This window comes from Castor canadensis, chromosome 14 (assembly GCF_047511655.1).
Source record: "Castor canadensis chromosome 14, mCasCan1.hap1v2, whole genome shotgun sequence".
NCBI lineage: Eukaryota > Metazoa > Chordata > Mammalia > Rodentia > Castoridae > Castor > Castor canadensis.
Genome location: NC_133399.1, coordinates 89320507 through 89335510, shown reverse-complemented (window position 1 = coordinate 89335510; position 15004 = coordinate 89320507). Strand labels below are relative to the sequence as shown.

The following is a 15004-nucleotide window of genomic DNA, read 5'->3' as shown; positions in this document are numbered from 1 at the left end:
GTTTATTAAGTCAATTCTTATGGCTAAAGGCTTGCCTATTATAATTCTTTTCAGTGACCAGGTCTAGACCTTTTAAAGAATGAACAGAACTTTCTGTTCTGTTCTGATCTTCAATTTTAACTATTTGTTTATTTGGTTTTTTCTGAAATTGGTTAACTGATTTATGGAAGTTTTTTAAAAATCTTAAATTCTTATATAAGCCCTGAACATACTACTAACTCTAAGTTCCCAACTTCCATGATCTCCCACCTATGTCCTTACTGATATTTCAAATTTAAAAACACTCCCCTAAGAAATTCACCTAGTCCAAGATATATCTCCTCTCAAAAGTAATCCTGAAGGATTCAGCCCTCCTCAGGTCATCTAAATGTAAAGTATTTCTTTTTAGCAAAATATAGGGTCTCACAAGAAAAGTTACCTGCCAATCCTCTCTGTTTCTAGAGCATTTTGTTTTTTTTTTTTTTTCATTTTTCTTTTATTATTCATATGTGCATACAAGGCTTGGTTCATTTCTCCCCCCTGCCCCCACCCCCTCCCTTACCACCCACTCCGCCCCCTCCCTCTCCCCCACCCTCAATACCCAGCAGAAACTATTTTGCCCTTATTTCTAATTTTGTTGTAGAGAGAGTATAAGCAATAATAGGAAGGAACAAGGGTTTTTGCTGGTTGAGATAAGGATAGCTATACAGGGCATTGACTCACATTGATTTCCTGTGCGTGGGTGTTACCTTCTAGGTTAATTCTTTTTGATCTAACCTTTTCTCTAGTACCTGTTCCCCTTTTCCTATTGGCCACAGTTGCTTTAAGATATCTGCTTTAGTTTCTCTGTGTTAAGGGCAACAAATGCTAGCTAGTTTTTTAGGTGTCTTCCCTATCCTCACCCCTTCCTTGTGTGCTCTCGCTTTTATCATGTGCTCAAAGTCCAATCCCATTGTTGTGTTTGCCCTTGATCTAATGTCCACATATGAGGGAGAACATACGATTTTTGGTCTTTTGGGCCAGGCTAACCTCACTCAGAATGATGTTCTCCAATTCCATCCATTTACCAGCGAATGATAACATTTCGTTCTTCTTCTTGGCTGCATAAATTGCATTGTGTATAGATACCACATTTTCTTAATCCATTCGTCAGTGCTGGGGCATCTTGGCTGTTTCCATAACTTGGCTATTGTGAATAGTGCCACAATAAACATGGATGTGCAGGTGCCTCTGGAGTAACAGTCTTTTGGTTATCCCCAAGAGTGGTATTGCTGGATCAAATGGTAGATCGATGTCCAGCTTTTTAAGTAGCCTCCAAATTTTTTTCCAGAGTGGTTGTACTAGTCTACATTCCCACCAACAGTGTAAGAGGGTTCCTTTTTCCCTACATCCTCGCCAACACCTGTTGTTGGTGGTGTTGCTGATGATGGCTATTCTAACAGGGGTGAGGTGGAATCTTAGCATGGTTTTAATTTGCATTTCCTTTATTGCTAGAGATGGTGAGCATTTTTTCATGTGTTTTCTGGCCATTTGAATTTCTTCTTTTGAGAAAGTTCTGTTTAGTTCACATGCCCATTTCTTTATTGGTTCATTAGTTTTGGGAGAATTTAGTTTTTTAAGTTCCTTGTATATTTTGGTTATCAGTCCTTTGTCTGATGTATAGTTAGCAAATATTTTCTCCCACTCTGTGGGTGTTCTCTTCAGTTTAGAGACCATTTCTTTTGATGAACAGAAGCTTTTTAGTTTTATGAGGTCCCATTTATCTATGCTATCTCTTTGTTGTGCTGCTGGGGTTTCATTGAGAAAGTTCTTACCTATACCTACTAACTCCAGAGTATTTCCTACTCTTTCTTGTATCAACTTAAGAGTTTGGGGTCTGATATTAAGATCCTTGATCCATTTTGAGTTAATCTTAGTATAGGGTGATATACATGGATCTAGTTTCAGTTTTTTGCAGACTGCTAACCAGTTTTCCCAGCAGTTTTTGTTGAAGAGGCTGCTATTTCTCCATCGTATATTTTTAGCTCCTTTGTCAAAGATAAGTTACTTATAGTTGTGTGGCTTCATATCTGGGTCCTCTATTCTGTTCCACTGGTCTTCATGTCTATTTTTGTGCCAGTACCATGCTGTTTTTATTGTTATTGCTTTGTAATATAGTTTGAAGTCAGGTATTGTGATACCTCCTGCATTGTTCTTTTGACTGAGTATTGCCTTGGCTATGCGTGGTCTCTTGTGTTTCCATATAAATTTAACAGTAGATTTTTCAATCTCTTTAATGAATGTCATTAGAATTTTGATGGAAATTGCATTAAACATGTAGATTACTTTTGGGAGTATCGACATTTTTACTATGTTGATTCTACCAATCCATGAGCATGGGAGATCTCTCCACTTTCTATAGTCTTCCTCAATCTCTTTCTTCAGAAGTGTATAGTTTTCCTTGTAGAGGTCTTTCACATCTTTTGTTAGGTTTACACCTAGGTATTTGATTTTTTTTGAGGCTATTGTAAATGGAATTGTTTTCATACATTCTTTTTCAGTTTGCTCATTGTTAGTGTGTAGAAATGCTAATGATTTTTCTATTTTGATTTTATATCCTGCTACCTTACTATAGCTATTGATGATGTCTAGAAGCTTCTGAGTAGAGTTTTTTGGGTCTTTAAGGTATAGGATCATGTCGTCTGCAAATAGGGATATTTTGACAGTTTCTTTACCTATTTGTATTCCTTTTATTCCTTCTTCTTGCCTAATTGCTCTGGCTAGGAATTTCAGTACTATGTTGAATAGGAGTGGAGATAGTGGGCATCCTTGGCTGGTTCCTGATTTTAGAGGGAATGGTTTCAGTTTTTCTCCATTAAGTATAACGCTGGCTGTAGGTTTGTCATATATAGCTTTTATAATGTTGAGGAATTTTCCTTCTATTCCTAGTTTTCTTAGAGCTTTTATCATGAAATGATGTTGGATCTTATCAAAGGCTTTTTCTGCATCTATTGAGATGATCAAGTGGTTTTTGTCTTTGCTTCTGTTAATGTGGTTTATTACGTTTATTGATTTTTGTATGTTGAACCACCCCTGCATCCCTGGGATGAAGCCTACTTGGTCGTGGTGAATAATCTTTTTAATGTGTTGCTGAATTCAGTTTGCCATTATTTTGTTGAGGATTTTTGCATCAATGTTCATTAAGGAGATTGGCCTATAGTTCTCCTTTTTGGAGGTGTCTTTGCCTGGTTTTGGGATAAGTGTAATACTGGCTTCATAAAATGTGTTTGGCAGTTTTCCTTCCCTTTCTATTTCATGGAACAGTTTAAGGAGGGTTGGTATCAGTTCTTCTTTAAAGGTCTGATAGAATTCAGCAGAGAATCCATCAGGTCCTGGACTTTTCTTTTTGGGGAGACTCTTGATTGCTGCTTCAATTTCATTTTGTGTTATAGGTCTATTCAGGTGATTAATTTCCTCTTGGTTCAGTTTTGGATGATCATATGTATCTAGAAATCTGTCCATTTCTTTTAGATTTTCAAATTTATTTGAATATAGGTTCTCAAAGTAGTCTCTGATGATTTCCTGGACTTCCATGGTGTTTGTTGTTATCTCCCCTTTTGCATTCCTAATTCTACTAATTTGGGTTTTTCTCTCCTCGTTTTAGTCAGGTTTGCCAGGGGTCTATCGATCTTGTTTATTTTTTCAATGAACCAACTTTTTGTTTCATTAATTCTTTGTATGGTTTTTTTGGTTTCTATTTCGTTGATTTCAGCTCTTATTTTTATTATTTCTCTCCTATTTGTTTTGGGATTTGCTTGTTCTTGTTTTTCTAGGAGTTTGAGATGTATCACTAGGTCATTGATTTGCGATCTTTCAATCTTTTTAATATATGCACTCATGGCTATAAACTTTCCTCTCAAGACTGCCTTAGCTGTGTCCCATAGGTTCCGGTAGGTTGTGTTTTCATTTTCATTGACTTCCAGGAACTTTTTAATTTCCTCTTTTATTTCATCGATGATCCACTCTTCATTAAGTAATGAGTTATTTAGTTTCCAGCTGTTTGCATGGTTTTTGTCTTTACTCTTGTTGTTGAGTTCTACTTTTACTGCATTGTGATCAGATAGTATGCACAGTATTATTTCTATTTTCTTATATTTGCTGAGGCTTGCTTTGTGCCCTAGGGTATGATCTATTTTGAAGAAGGTTCCATGGGCTGCTGAGAAGAATGTATATTGTGTAGAGGTTGGATGAAATGTTCTGTAGACATCTACTAGGTCCATTTGATCTATTGCATATTTTAGATCTTGGATTTCTTTATTGAGTTTTTGTTTGGATGACCTATCTATTGGTGATAATGGGGTGTTAAAGTCTCCCATAACCACTGTGTTGGCGTTTATATATGCTTTTAGGTCTTTCAGGGTATGTTTGATGAAATTGGGTGCGTTGACATCGGTTGCGTACAGATTGATGATTATTATTTCCTTTTGGTCTATTTCCCCTTTTATTAGTATGGAATGTCCTTCTTTATCTCGTTTGATCAATGTAGGTTTGAAGTCTACTTTGTCAGAGATAAGTATTGCTACTCCTGCCTGTTTTCGGGGGCCATTGACTTGGTAAATCTTCTTCCAGCCTTTCATCCTAAGCATATGCTTATTTCTGTCAGTGAGATGAGTCTCCTGTAAGCAACAAATTGTTGGATCTTCTTTTTTAATCCATTTTGTCAAACGGTGTCTTTTGATGGGCGAATTAAGTCCATTAACATTAAGCGTTAGTACTGATAGGTATGTGGTGATTCCTGCCATTTATTTATCTTAGTTGTTTGAAGGTTTGATTGTGTGTACCTAACTTGATGTTACTCTCTACTGTCTTGCTTTTTCTTATCCTGTGGTTTGGTGCTGCCTGCCTTTTCATGGTTAAGTTGGGTGTCACTTTCTGTGTGCAGGATCCCTTGCAGAATCTTTTGTAATGGTGGCTTTGTGGTCACATATTGTTTTAGTTTCTGCTTATCATGGAAGACTTTTATTGCTCCATCTATTTTGAATGATAGCTTTGCTGGGTAGAGTATCCTGGGGTTGAAGTTATTTTCATTCAGTGCCCGGAAGATCTCACCCCACGCTCTTCTTGCTTTTAATGTTTCTGTTGAGAAGTCTGCTGTGGTTTTGATGGGTTTACCTTTGTATGTTACTTGTTTTTTCTCTCTTACAGCCTTCAATATTCTTTCCTTAGTTTCTGAACTTGTTGTTTTAATGATGATATGTCGTGGAGTAGTTCTATTTTGATCTGGTCTATTTGGTGTCCTGGAGGCCTCTTGCATCTGTATGGGAATATCTTTCTCTAGATTTGGGAAATTTTCCGTTATTATTTTGTTGAATATATTACGCATTCCCTTCACTTGCACCTCTTCTCCTTCTTCGATGCCCATGATTCTCAAGTTTGGTCTTTTGATGGAGTCAGTGAGTTCTTGCATTTTCTTTTCACAGGTCTTGAGTTGTTTAATTAATAGTTCTTCAGTTTTTCCTTTAATTACCATTTCATCTTCAAGTTCTGAGATTCTGTCTTCTATTTGTTCTATTCTGCTGGATTGGCCTTCCGTTTTGTTTTGCAGTTCTGTTTCGTTCTTTTTTCTGAGGTTTTCCATATCCTGGCAGTTTTCTTCTTTAATGTTGTCTATTTTTGTCCTGAGTTCATTTATCCATTTATTCATTGTGTTCTCTCTTTCACTTTGGTGTTTATACAGTGCTTCTCTGGTTTCCTTTATTTCTTCTTTTGCTTTTTCAAATTCTCTATTTTTATTGTCTTGGAATTTCTTGAGTGTCTCCTGTACATTTTGGTTGACCCTATCCAGTATCATCTCTATAAAATTCTCATTGAGTACTTGTAGTATGTCTTCTTTTAAATTATTCTTGTGGGCTTCATTGGGTCCTTTGGCATAGTTTATCTTCATTTTGTTGGAGTCTGGATCTGAGTTTCTGTTCTCTTCATTCCCCTCTGGTTCCTGTACTAATTTTTTGCTGTGGGGAAACTGGTTTCCCTGTTTTTTCTGTCTTCCTGTCATTGTCGTTGGTGTTGTTACTGTCCCTGTACTGTGTGCAATTAAGTATTTTCTAGCTTGTAATAATAACAGTGGTAATATTTAGAATGGAAGGGTGAGCTGAGATGGAAAGCAAGAAGTTAAAGAAAAGGGAAAAACAAATATACAGACAAGAGGGAGAAAGCAGAACAAGGTATCAGACAAGAGAGTTTCAAAGGTATAAACAGGGAGTGTTAGTGTACTAATTGACAGTAAGCTGAACAGACAGTAGAGAGACAGAGAGAGGATTGAAAATCAAAGATTAAAAAAAAATAAGTAAATGAAAGAAATATCTCTATATAAAATTGAATTAAAATAAAATGGAAAATAGAAAATTAAAAAAAAAAAACAAAAAACTTCCAAGTTTATATGCAATGCAGTTTCAGTCTTAATAATTTGGGTGTCTGTCTCAATCTCCAGTCCTGGAGTTGGTGCCTCAGATGTTGTTCTGTAGTTGTCTCATCAAAGAGGATGCATAAAGTAGAACAAAACTACACACTCACACACACACACACACACACACACACAAAAAGCCCCACCAAGTGTCCCAAGTTCAAATGCAATACAGTTTCAGTAAGTTTTTCGGCTTGCAGGTGTAATTCAGTTGTTCTCTCATCAAAGGTAGGGAGAAAAAGAAATAAAAGCGTCTGGAGGCAGTTCTGAGAGTGGTATCTGCAACTGTGGCTTGCCTGCCTGCTGTCTAGAGCATTTTGATTATATGCCTAGCATTCAGATACAATCTTACTTTCATTAATATAGATTTATTTAATTATGCAATCTTTGGCTATTGAATAAGACAAACTAGAGTTTTATACTCTGTTCTACCATTTGCTAAAACCGTATTCTTTGACAGGTTACTTTCCCTTTCTGAAGGATAGTTTTCTTACATATAGAATGTTAACATTCCCTCATAGAGGTGACAGAAGGTTATATATTTAAGGCACACAAAGTTTTATTGTAAATCATCAGTAGCTTCTTGTTGTTGACAACAGTCTAGGGCCTGTGCATGACAACCTTCTACTGCATAATGGCATTTCAATCAGTGATAGACGACATATGTGATTCCATAAGAGTAGAATGAAACTGAAAAATCCTATCACCAAGTAATGTCATATTTGTCAACATCATAGCATAACACATTATTCATGTTTAGATAACATAACAACTCTGCTTTAAAGAAAACAAGAAAATAGTTTATTTGGAGCCAAATATGACTGACCATGCTGCAGGGACACTGATTCAGATTATAAAGAATGATGTCCCACCAACATGGAAGAAGTTACATTAACTTTTATAGTCACAGAATAAAAGAAAGTCATAAAACAAAACATTTTCCAATAATACTTGTGGGAACATCAGTTACACAGGGAAATCTGCTCTATAGATTTCAGGTGTCATCTGGTAGGGATGGAAGGAGTGAGATGTCTGCTAAGCTTAGCAATACAATTTGAGATATTTACCTAAACATTTTGAGAATGTTTGGCCAGATACAAAAGTTAACATGAATGGCCAGTAAAGTGCCTAAGAAAGCCTAAAATTATTTCAACCCTTGACCTACAAAATTTCATCTCTTCAAACTCTCAATGTTCCAGTCAGCCAAATTCATGCAGTTTGTAGAATCTTTAGTATAGACACAGCCTTTTCAGAGAACTTCAGTTCATACTCACATGCTTATGGTGATAGTTGCATAAACAAACCTACTGTTCTGCCAGTCACATAAAAGTATAGCATAATTATGTACAATATGTCATATGTAGTAGTGATAAGAAATGACTCTGTTGCTGATTTATGTATTTACAACACTAAAGTTTTTATTATTTTAGAGTAGACTCATGTTTATAAGAAATATATGGTAAAATAATATGCCATGTGATATAGTAACAATCTTATATGTCTTGTGTTTGCCACATCTCTTGATTTCATGAGGAAGCAACAACAAGTGATTGACTTGTACTATCTGGATTGTGTTAGCACACTCTGTGATGTTCACCCAATATCAAAGTCATCTAACAGCACATTTCTCAGAAAGTATCTCTCATTAAGCAACACATGACTGCATTTATCCCACATTTTTTCTTCTCTGTGTCTGTATTAGTCAGACTTTTCATTGCTATGAAAAACACCTGAGAGAAATAATTTTTTCTTCATTAATTTATTCATATGTGCATACATTGTTTGGGTCATTTCTGCCCCCTACCCCTGACTCCCTCCCTCTCCCCCACAACCCCCTTGCTTCCAAGCAGAACCTGTTCTACCCCTTACTCCAATTCTGTTGAAGACATAAACAATAATAAAAAGACATAGCATTTTTGCTAGTTGAGATAAAGATAGCTATACAGAAAGATTCCTAACATTGCTTCCAGGCACAAGTGTATTAAAACCCAAATTGATTTATCTCTGACCTCTTCACTTCTTCCCAGTCACCTTCCCATATTGATCTCTGTTGTTTTAAGGTTACTGTATTAGCTCCTTTGCAGTGGAGACATCAGACACTTTCAAGTTTTGGGTTTCTTCGTATCCCCATTTTTCCCATATGTGCTTTCCCTTACTGATGAATGGATTAAGAAAATGTGGTATTTATACACAATGGAATTTTACTCAGCCATGGAGAAATAATTTAAGGGTTTATTTTGGTTCATAATTTCAGAGGTTTCAGTCCAAGGTCAGCTGCATCCATTGCTTTGAACTAGAGATGAAGCAGTAGGAGCATGTGACAGAAGAATCTGTTTACTTCACAGAAGCTAAGAAGAAGAGGAAGAAGAAAAGATAGAGAAAGAGAGAGAAAGAGGGAGAGAGAGAGAGAGAGAGAGAGAGCTGAGACAGACAGACAGTAAGCAGTAAAGAGGAGGGGCCAAGACATCCTTTAAAGAGTTGCCCTCAGAGTCCTAATCCTCCAACCAGGCTCCACCTCCTAATGTTTTCGTCACTTCCCAATGATGCAATCAAAATATGAATCTACCAATGAGCCAATGAAATAATCCATCATCAAGTCAGAGCCCTCATGATTGAATTATTTCCCCAAATCCCCACCTCTGAACACTGCTGAGAACCAAGCACATCATATCTAAACCATAACACTGAGTATAATTGATATAATGGAAGTAGAAGAAATAATATCTGTACTATATATGAATATCAATAATATTGGAAAATTACTGTTACATAGTTTTTAGCTTTTCAAAGGAAATTAAAATATTGTACAACTTACAGAAGAATTATTGTGACTGTAAACAATGTTCATAAAATGTCTGGACATCTGTAATCAGACTTGTTGTGTCTATAAACAATAAACACTGACTGTATGGCAAAGAAATTATCACAATTTTGGATTCAAGAAGTTCTTAATTTATCTGTATCAACCTGGTTATATATAAACTGGTTTATATTCAGATAACACCAATTACTCCCAAAAAGTTAAAATACAGGAAAAATACAAAAATAGTGTGAGATCATGATAGATTTTTTTTAGGAAATCCATTATATTTCAGTGAGAGCTCTGCTTCTCAGAAAAACTACTTATTGCAAGTGTCTGTGAATAATGCATTCTTCAGATCTATGTGGATCCATAGCATGTGGCAAAAGTGGGTCGTGGAGGAATAAATGATGGTTTAAAACAATCTGCATGGACTGTCTCAAAAGAACTGAAAGGGTTCTCATGGCATTAACAAATAGAATTTTCTCCAGATTTTCTTTAGCTGGCATAGTTCTAAAAGAACATGTGACTATTTACAGAGGACTGCCAGGTATAACAGAATGCCACTTATTAAAGGAACCTTGCAACTTCTGAAACTACAGCCACTTCAAGATTTCTGAAGAACTAGTCATCTATAAGGAATATATACAAACAACCAGATAAATTAAATCACATTCTTTTCTTATACACTAAAACAATCAAGTGAATAAGGAACTGACTATTTGAAAACCGAAGCTGAAGTATTTTTTTCAGTTTTACAGCTAGTATTTATCTTATGAGATTTAGTGACTTGTCTGCTACTTAGTAATTCAAAATAATGGAGTTCTTTAAAATTGTCAGGACAAATGGATTTATAAAAATCTCTCCAATGTAGATATTTTTCCAGAGATTTAGAATCTACACAAAGCATTCATATAATCACTAATCAGCCTGTTTGTTCATTCCCTTCTTAGAGTTCATCCTGAATTATTCTTCTTGACTAACATAGTTTAAATGAACATTATGCAATGTGGTCATCTCAGTTTAATTCAGTTATTGTAGAATATTGTCATGTACCATCAGCTTTTTCTGGAAGGGGGGGTCTTCCCTTTTGCTTCTAGTTTTATAGTTTCTATCTACAGCACTTTAAAAATGCTGTTTTCACCAGTAATCAGTACCTAAAACACCAAGAATAAGAGCAACCAGGTTGAAATTCAGCCCAAATGGAAAGAAAAAATTACATTAATGAGGAACAATGACTAGAAATAGGACCAGCAATATCATTGATCCTGATGAGTACAAAATGTAAACACAGGACTCCCTGTTCAAATAGCAGGAAAAAAGGTACCCTTAAAGCACTTTTTTAAATTAAAATATGGAACATTTTCCTTTCTTTTGCGATTTCACTCCACCTGTCATGGTACTGTTTTAATTTGTTATTTATCTCTTGGGTATAAAGATACTATCTAAACAAATACAAACCCTTACAGGCACCTAAGGGCTTTGCCTTACAACCTAGTGCTTACTGCACACTAGCTGACACATCCTCCAATCCCACTTCCCACCAGCCATCAACTGTTATAATTGAGCCAAAGACAAGATTTCAGTTTTTCCAGGGTTTGACCTTTGAAACCACTATGAATCAGCAGTCCCCAAAGATTTCAAACTCTAATCAAGGATACACTCAATACTCAATTCTGGAGTTGGAAGAGGTTTACCCCTGTGTGGGGTTGTCAGAAAGACACACAGTGGTGCTGCTAGCCCTGGAGACAAAGAGTGGTCACTGCCATCACTCACCTTTAGATGACATGGGGGGTACACACCATAATCCAGTCCTCCCCATGCTTAGTTCCCCCACCTGAATGAACCTGGATTTCCAGTACCCTCAAGAGCCTGGGTGTTCCTTAATCCATATAATGACTTGTATCCTTATAAGAAGAAAGAGAGTGACACACAAAGAAAATGCATGTGATGATGGAAGTAAAGAATAAACTGAAATAAGTCAAAGAGCCCCAAGGATTGGTGGTAACAGTGGAAGCAAAGAGAAGGGCATGGAACAGATTTCCCCCTAGAGACTTGAAAACCGTGGCCCTGTGACAATTTGATTGTACTGTATTTTTTTTCCACTGTTTAAGGAATTTTTATTAAAGCAAAAATTTTATAATCCAAATTGTGTTTCCCTGCTCAGTTATCAATTCTTTTATTTAAAACAGAACTGACATCCTGAGCTAGTAAGGAATTACACAATTAAAGAAAGGAACGCTTTAAATTTTTGTACTTTTGCTGTTTTTGTCTCCTGAATTGTGAAAGAATAAATTTCTGTTATTCTAAGTCATTCAGTTTCTAATAATTTGTTACTGCAGTCAGAAAAATAACTTGTACAGGTGATATTTCTCTTTCTCAATCATTCTTTTGTGCAACTAGTCATGCACTTTTAGTTTTAATTTACCTCAACCTTTCTTTGAGTTTATCCTTAATGGTGCATTTGAAGTTTCAAGTAGGTACTAGTTATGTGATTTATCTATATTTACTTTCATGAGTGTTTCATATGTATGCATAGATAAATGTTATACATAGACAGATTAGATTGATAACAGATTAGAGAGAGAGAGAGAGAGAGATGTGAAAGTTATGTCACATGTATTTACCTCCATGGCTTTGGCATGGTTTGGCACTTTCAGAACACTGCAAGTAGCAGAGTGGTTATTTGTACTACATAAGCCTGACTCTGTTTTTATTAAAACAGACATGCTAAAGTCATGGATTACTCAAAAGTAAAAAGCATTTTCATACTATTAGTTATTTAAGTTAAATATGAGAGAGCAAGCAAAAGCAAATTAAAAACTGAATTAAATGTCACTGGGAAAAATAATTACCTTTTAAAGAGATTTCGTTCATATAGTAAGTTGTTTTAGTTATGTTACTCCATTTAGTGGACACACCATTCTTGCACCTGTGGACCCAGTGACCTGGGTAGCTGAGGCCATAGGATCATTTGAGCTCAGAGTTTGAGGCCAGCCTGGGCAACACAGTGAGACCCCATATCAAAATAAATATAGTAATTAGTTAAGCACCCAGTTCAAGTCACATACTGGCAATAAGCCCTAGACTGTAAGTGAGTCTTCAGGTGCAAGGTCAAAACTCTTCATATTCTGTCATGGAAATGATGGTTTGGGAAAAATTCTAAAATCTCAAGAAGTTATCTTTAACATGGCTGCATGTACATGTTCAAAATGCCCTTCCCTATCATAGTCAGAATCATTGCAGGCCCAGTCTATCTTGTTTTATGAATTCAAATTACTGCAATTGTGTAGTGGATGTTGGTTTTAATTCAGATTCCCAGGAAACAGAACCTAAGACAAGAACTTAAGTGGGCTCAGTTTATATGAGAAGTACAGAAAATCTAGCAGAGCTATAGTGGAAGAGATTACAGCAAAGAAGGAGGCTAATAAAGGGTGTGTTGTTAGGCCAGCTACCACAGAAAAATGACCAGACCTTTTCCTGGGGGGAACTGAAAAAGTAGAGTTCGTAATTCTCACCTAAGAAGTGAGAATGCTGGGATGGTTACATACCGGCTCTCTGACACGTATTAGTGGTAGCTACTGAGGAAGAGGGTGTTAATTTCTTGGTAGTTTAGGACTATCTGCTTGGGGGAAGAATAGCCTCCCATATTTCTAGAAAATTCTGTAGTCACAGTCATGCAGATACTCACAGTTGAAAATCCACAGAAGCAATCATAATTTTAACATTCCAGGGATATGTGTGGGCAATGACAGAATTTGCCTCATCTTGAAATTTTGCTTTCTAGCTGAGAGCAAAAAAATCTTGGCAGCAACTAGAAACATGCAGCTCAAAGGAAATGACTCTATTTAGAATAAGCAATATTTCTTTTTCATATGTCAAGTCTATAACTATATTAGCATTCAAGATAAAATACAGACTTTGATTGGTTTGGAGATTTACAAACCTAAAAAACATTGTGAAAATCTAAGCTAATACTATCACTTAATATATGAAGAAACATTGGTTTTAAAAAAATGAAGTGGTTTTTACAGATCATCTATACAGCTGGTGGAATTTGTGGGCTTAAAACCCAAGTCGTAGAAAGTAAGAGCTAAACAGGACATTCAAGGACAATTTATATCTGAAAAGAAATGGTCTTCCATGTTGAGGTTTACACTTCAATAAATTAATCAATTCACTCATGTTTCCTGTGTTAATAAAATTTTCATAGTCAAAATTAGGAAACATGAAATAATGGTAACATGCAAGATCATGTAATAGAGGAATGAATGGTCTTAAGATTATAGACTTATCTCTTAGTAGCATAATAACATTTGCATTATGTCAAAGAATCTCAAAATTAGTAATATGAAAGAGAGTGCATTCACCCCTGTGATTCTTCCACTCAGAATTCATCTTTGGAACTAGTATACAATTTCTACAAGAAATAAATGGATAAATAAACTCATTGCTTTAGAGTCACACTTTATTTTTCAGTGTGAAATTGCATTACCAAAGTTGGTCATCTATTTTCTATTCATACTATAAATATATGAATTGCGTTTAGTGTGGCCAAAAATACAATCCATTCTCAAAAGATGGTTTTTCACCACTGACAATATCAAGCAGAATAAGCCCTTGAAGAATAGATATATCATTAGATGAAATATACAGTTTAATATACACACTAGTGTACACATATATTAATACATTATATATATCATAGTGTCATCATATATTCATTTATATCAAATATATTTAACATTCAATATATTTACATAATATATTATAATTATATAATATATTAATATATTAAATTAATATGTAATATTAATTTATGTTAATATATTTTATATAATATAGTAATATACACATTAAGATATCTGTGTTTCAAAAACTTCATTTTTAAACTGTTTCATAGGTCACAGTAGACCAAACTTAGAAGAGATTTAGGAAAAAGTATACCTCAAGAACTCCATTGAATGATCTTGGAAAGTTTCAGCATTCATGGAATATTCATAGAAGGCTTTTATAGGAGGGGTGGCATTCAGGAGAAGTCCTACCAAATTCTTAGATTTTTTGACCGATTGATGACATTAAAATTCAGTATACTAGGATAGATTGTGTGTTTATCTAAGTTTTTTGTTGTTGTTATACAAATTTGGAGATTTGTAATAAATAATATGCATAAGAGAGTTCTAAAAAAGAAATGAATAAAAGCCAACCAGAATACATTGAGTGTTGTATCTTAAGAAATAATGGAAATCAAATCATAAAAATCTAGTGGAATCAAGAGAATAGAAGACTTTGACAAGTACTCAAATGTAGTCAAATAAAGTACCACTGAACATTATAGAGAACATTTTATAGGCTACCTCTGCATACAATTGGCTAGGAAATGTTATATAAATTATTATAGTTTTGAGCTGGAGAGAATAAAACCAAAGAAACAAGACTTGTAATTTGTAAGGTTACAAATTGTTAAGCAATATGATTAGGATAGCAGCAATAGAGATAAAGAAAGAATAGTATGAAAGAGAAATAATTAAGATTTCATCATTGGCTACATTTAGATGCCAGGGAAAGAAAAAAAGTGATCCTCTAGTATTCAAACTGTCCTGAGAAGATAACACTTTACCTGGGGTATGACAACATGAAGCAAGATGAGGAGTGGGGAACATCTCTTTAAGATAATTTTGAAGTGGTAGTGGAATAAATGTGGAAATAGGTGTAAAATACTATTGGTTTCTGTTCAAGGTTACAAAAACTGTAGATGATAAGATTCCAAATACATGAAAATA

The 15004-nt window shown here is 35.1% G+C and overlaps 1 protein-coding gene across 2 annotated transcripts in view; it reads left to right on the top strand.

Moving 5' to 3' along the window:
- Positions 1–15004, top strand: part of Galntl6 (polypeptide N-acetylgalactosaminyltransferase like 6) — a 1137834-nt gene that overhangs the window by 648258 nt on the left and 474572 nt on the right. The window lies entirely within an intron of this gene.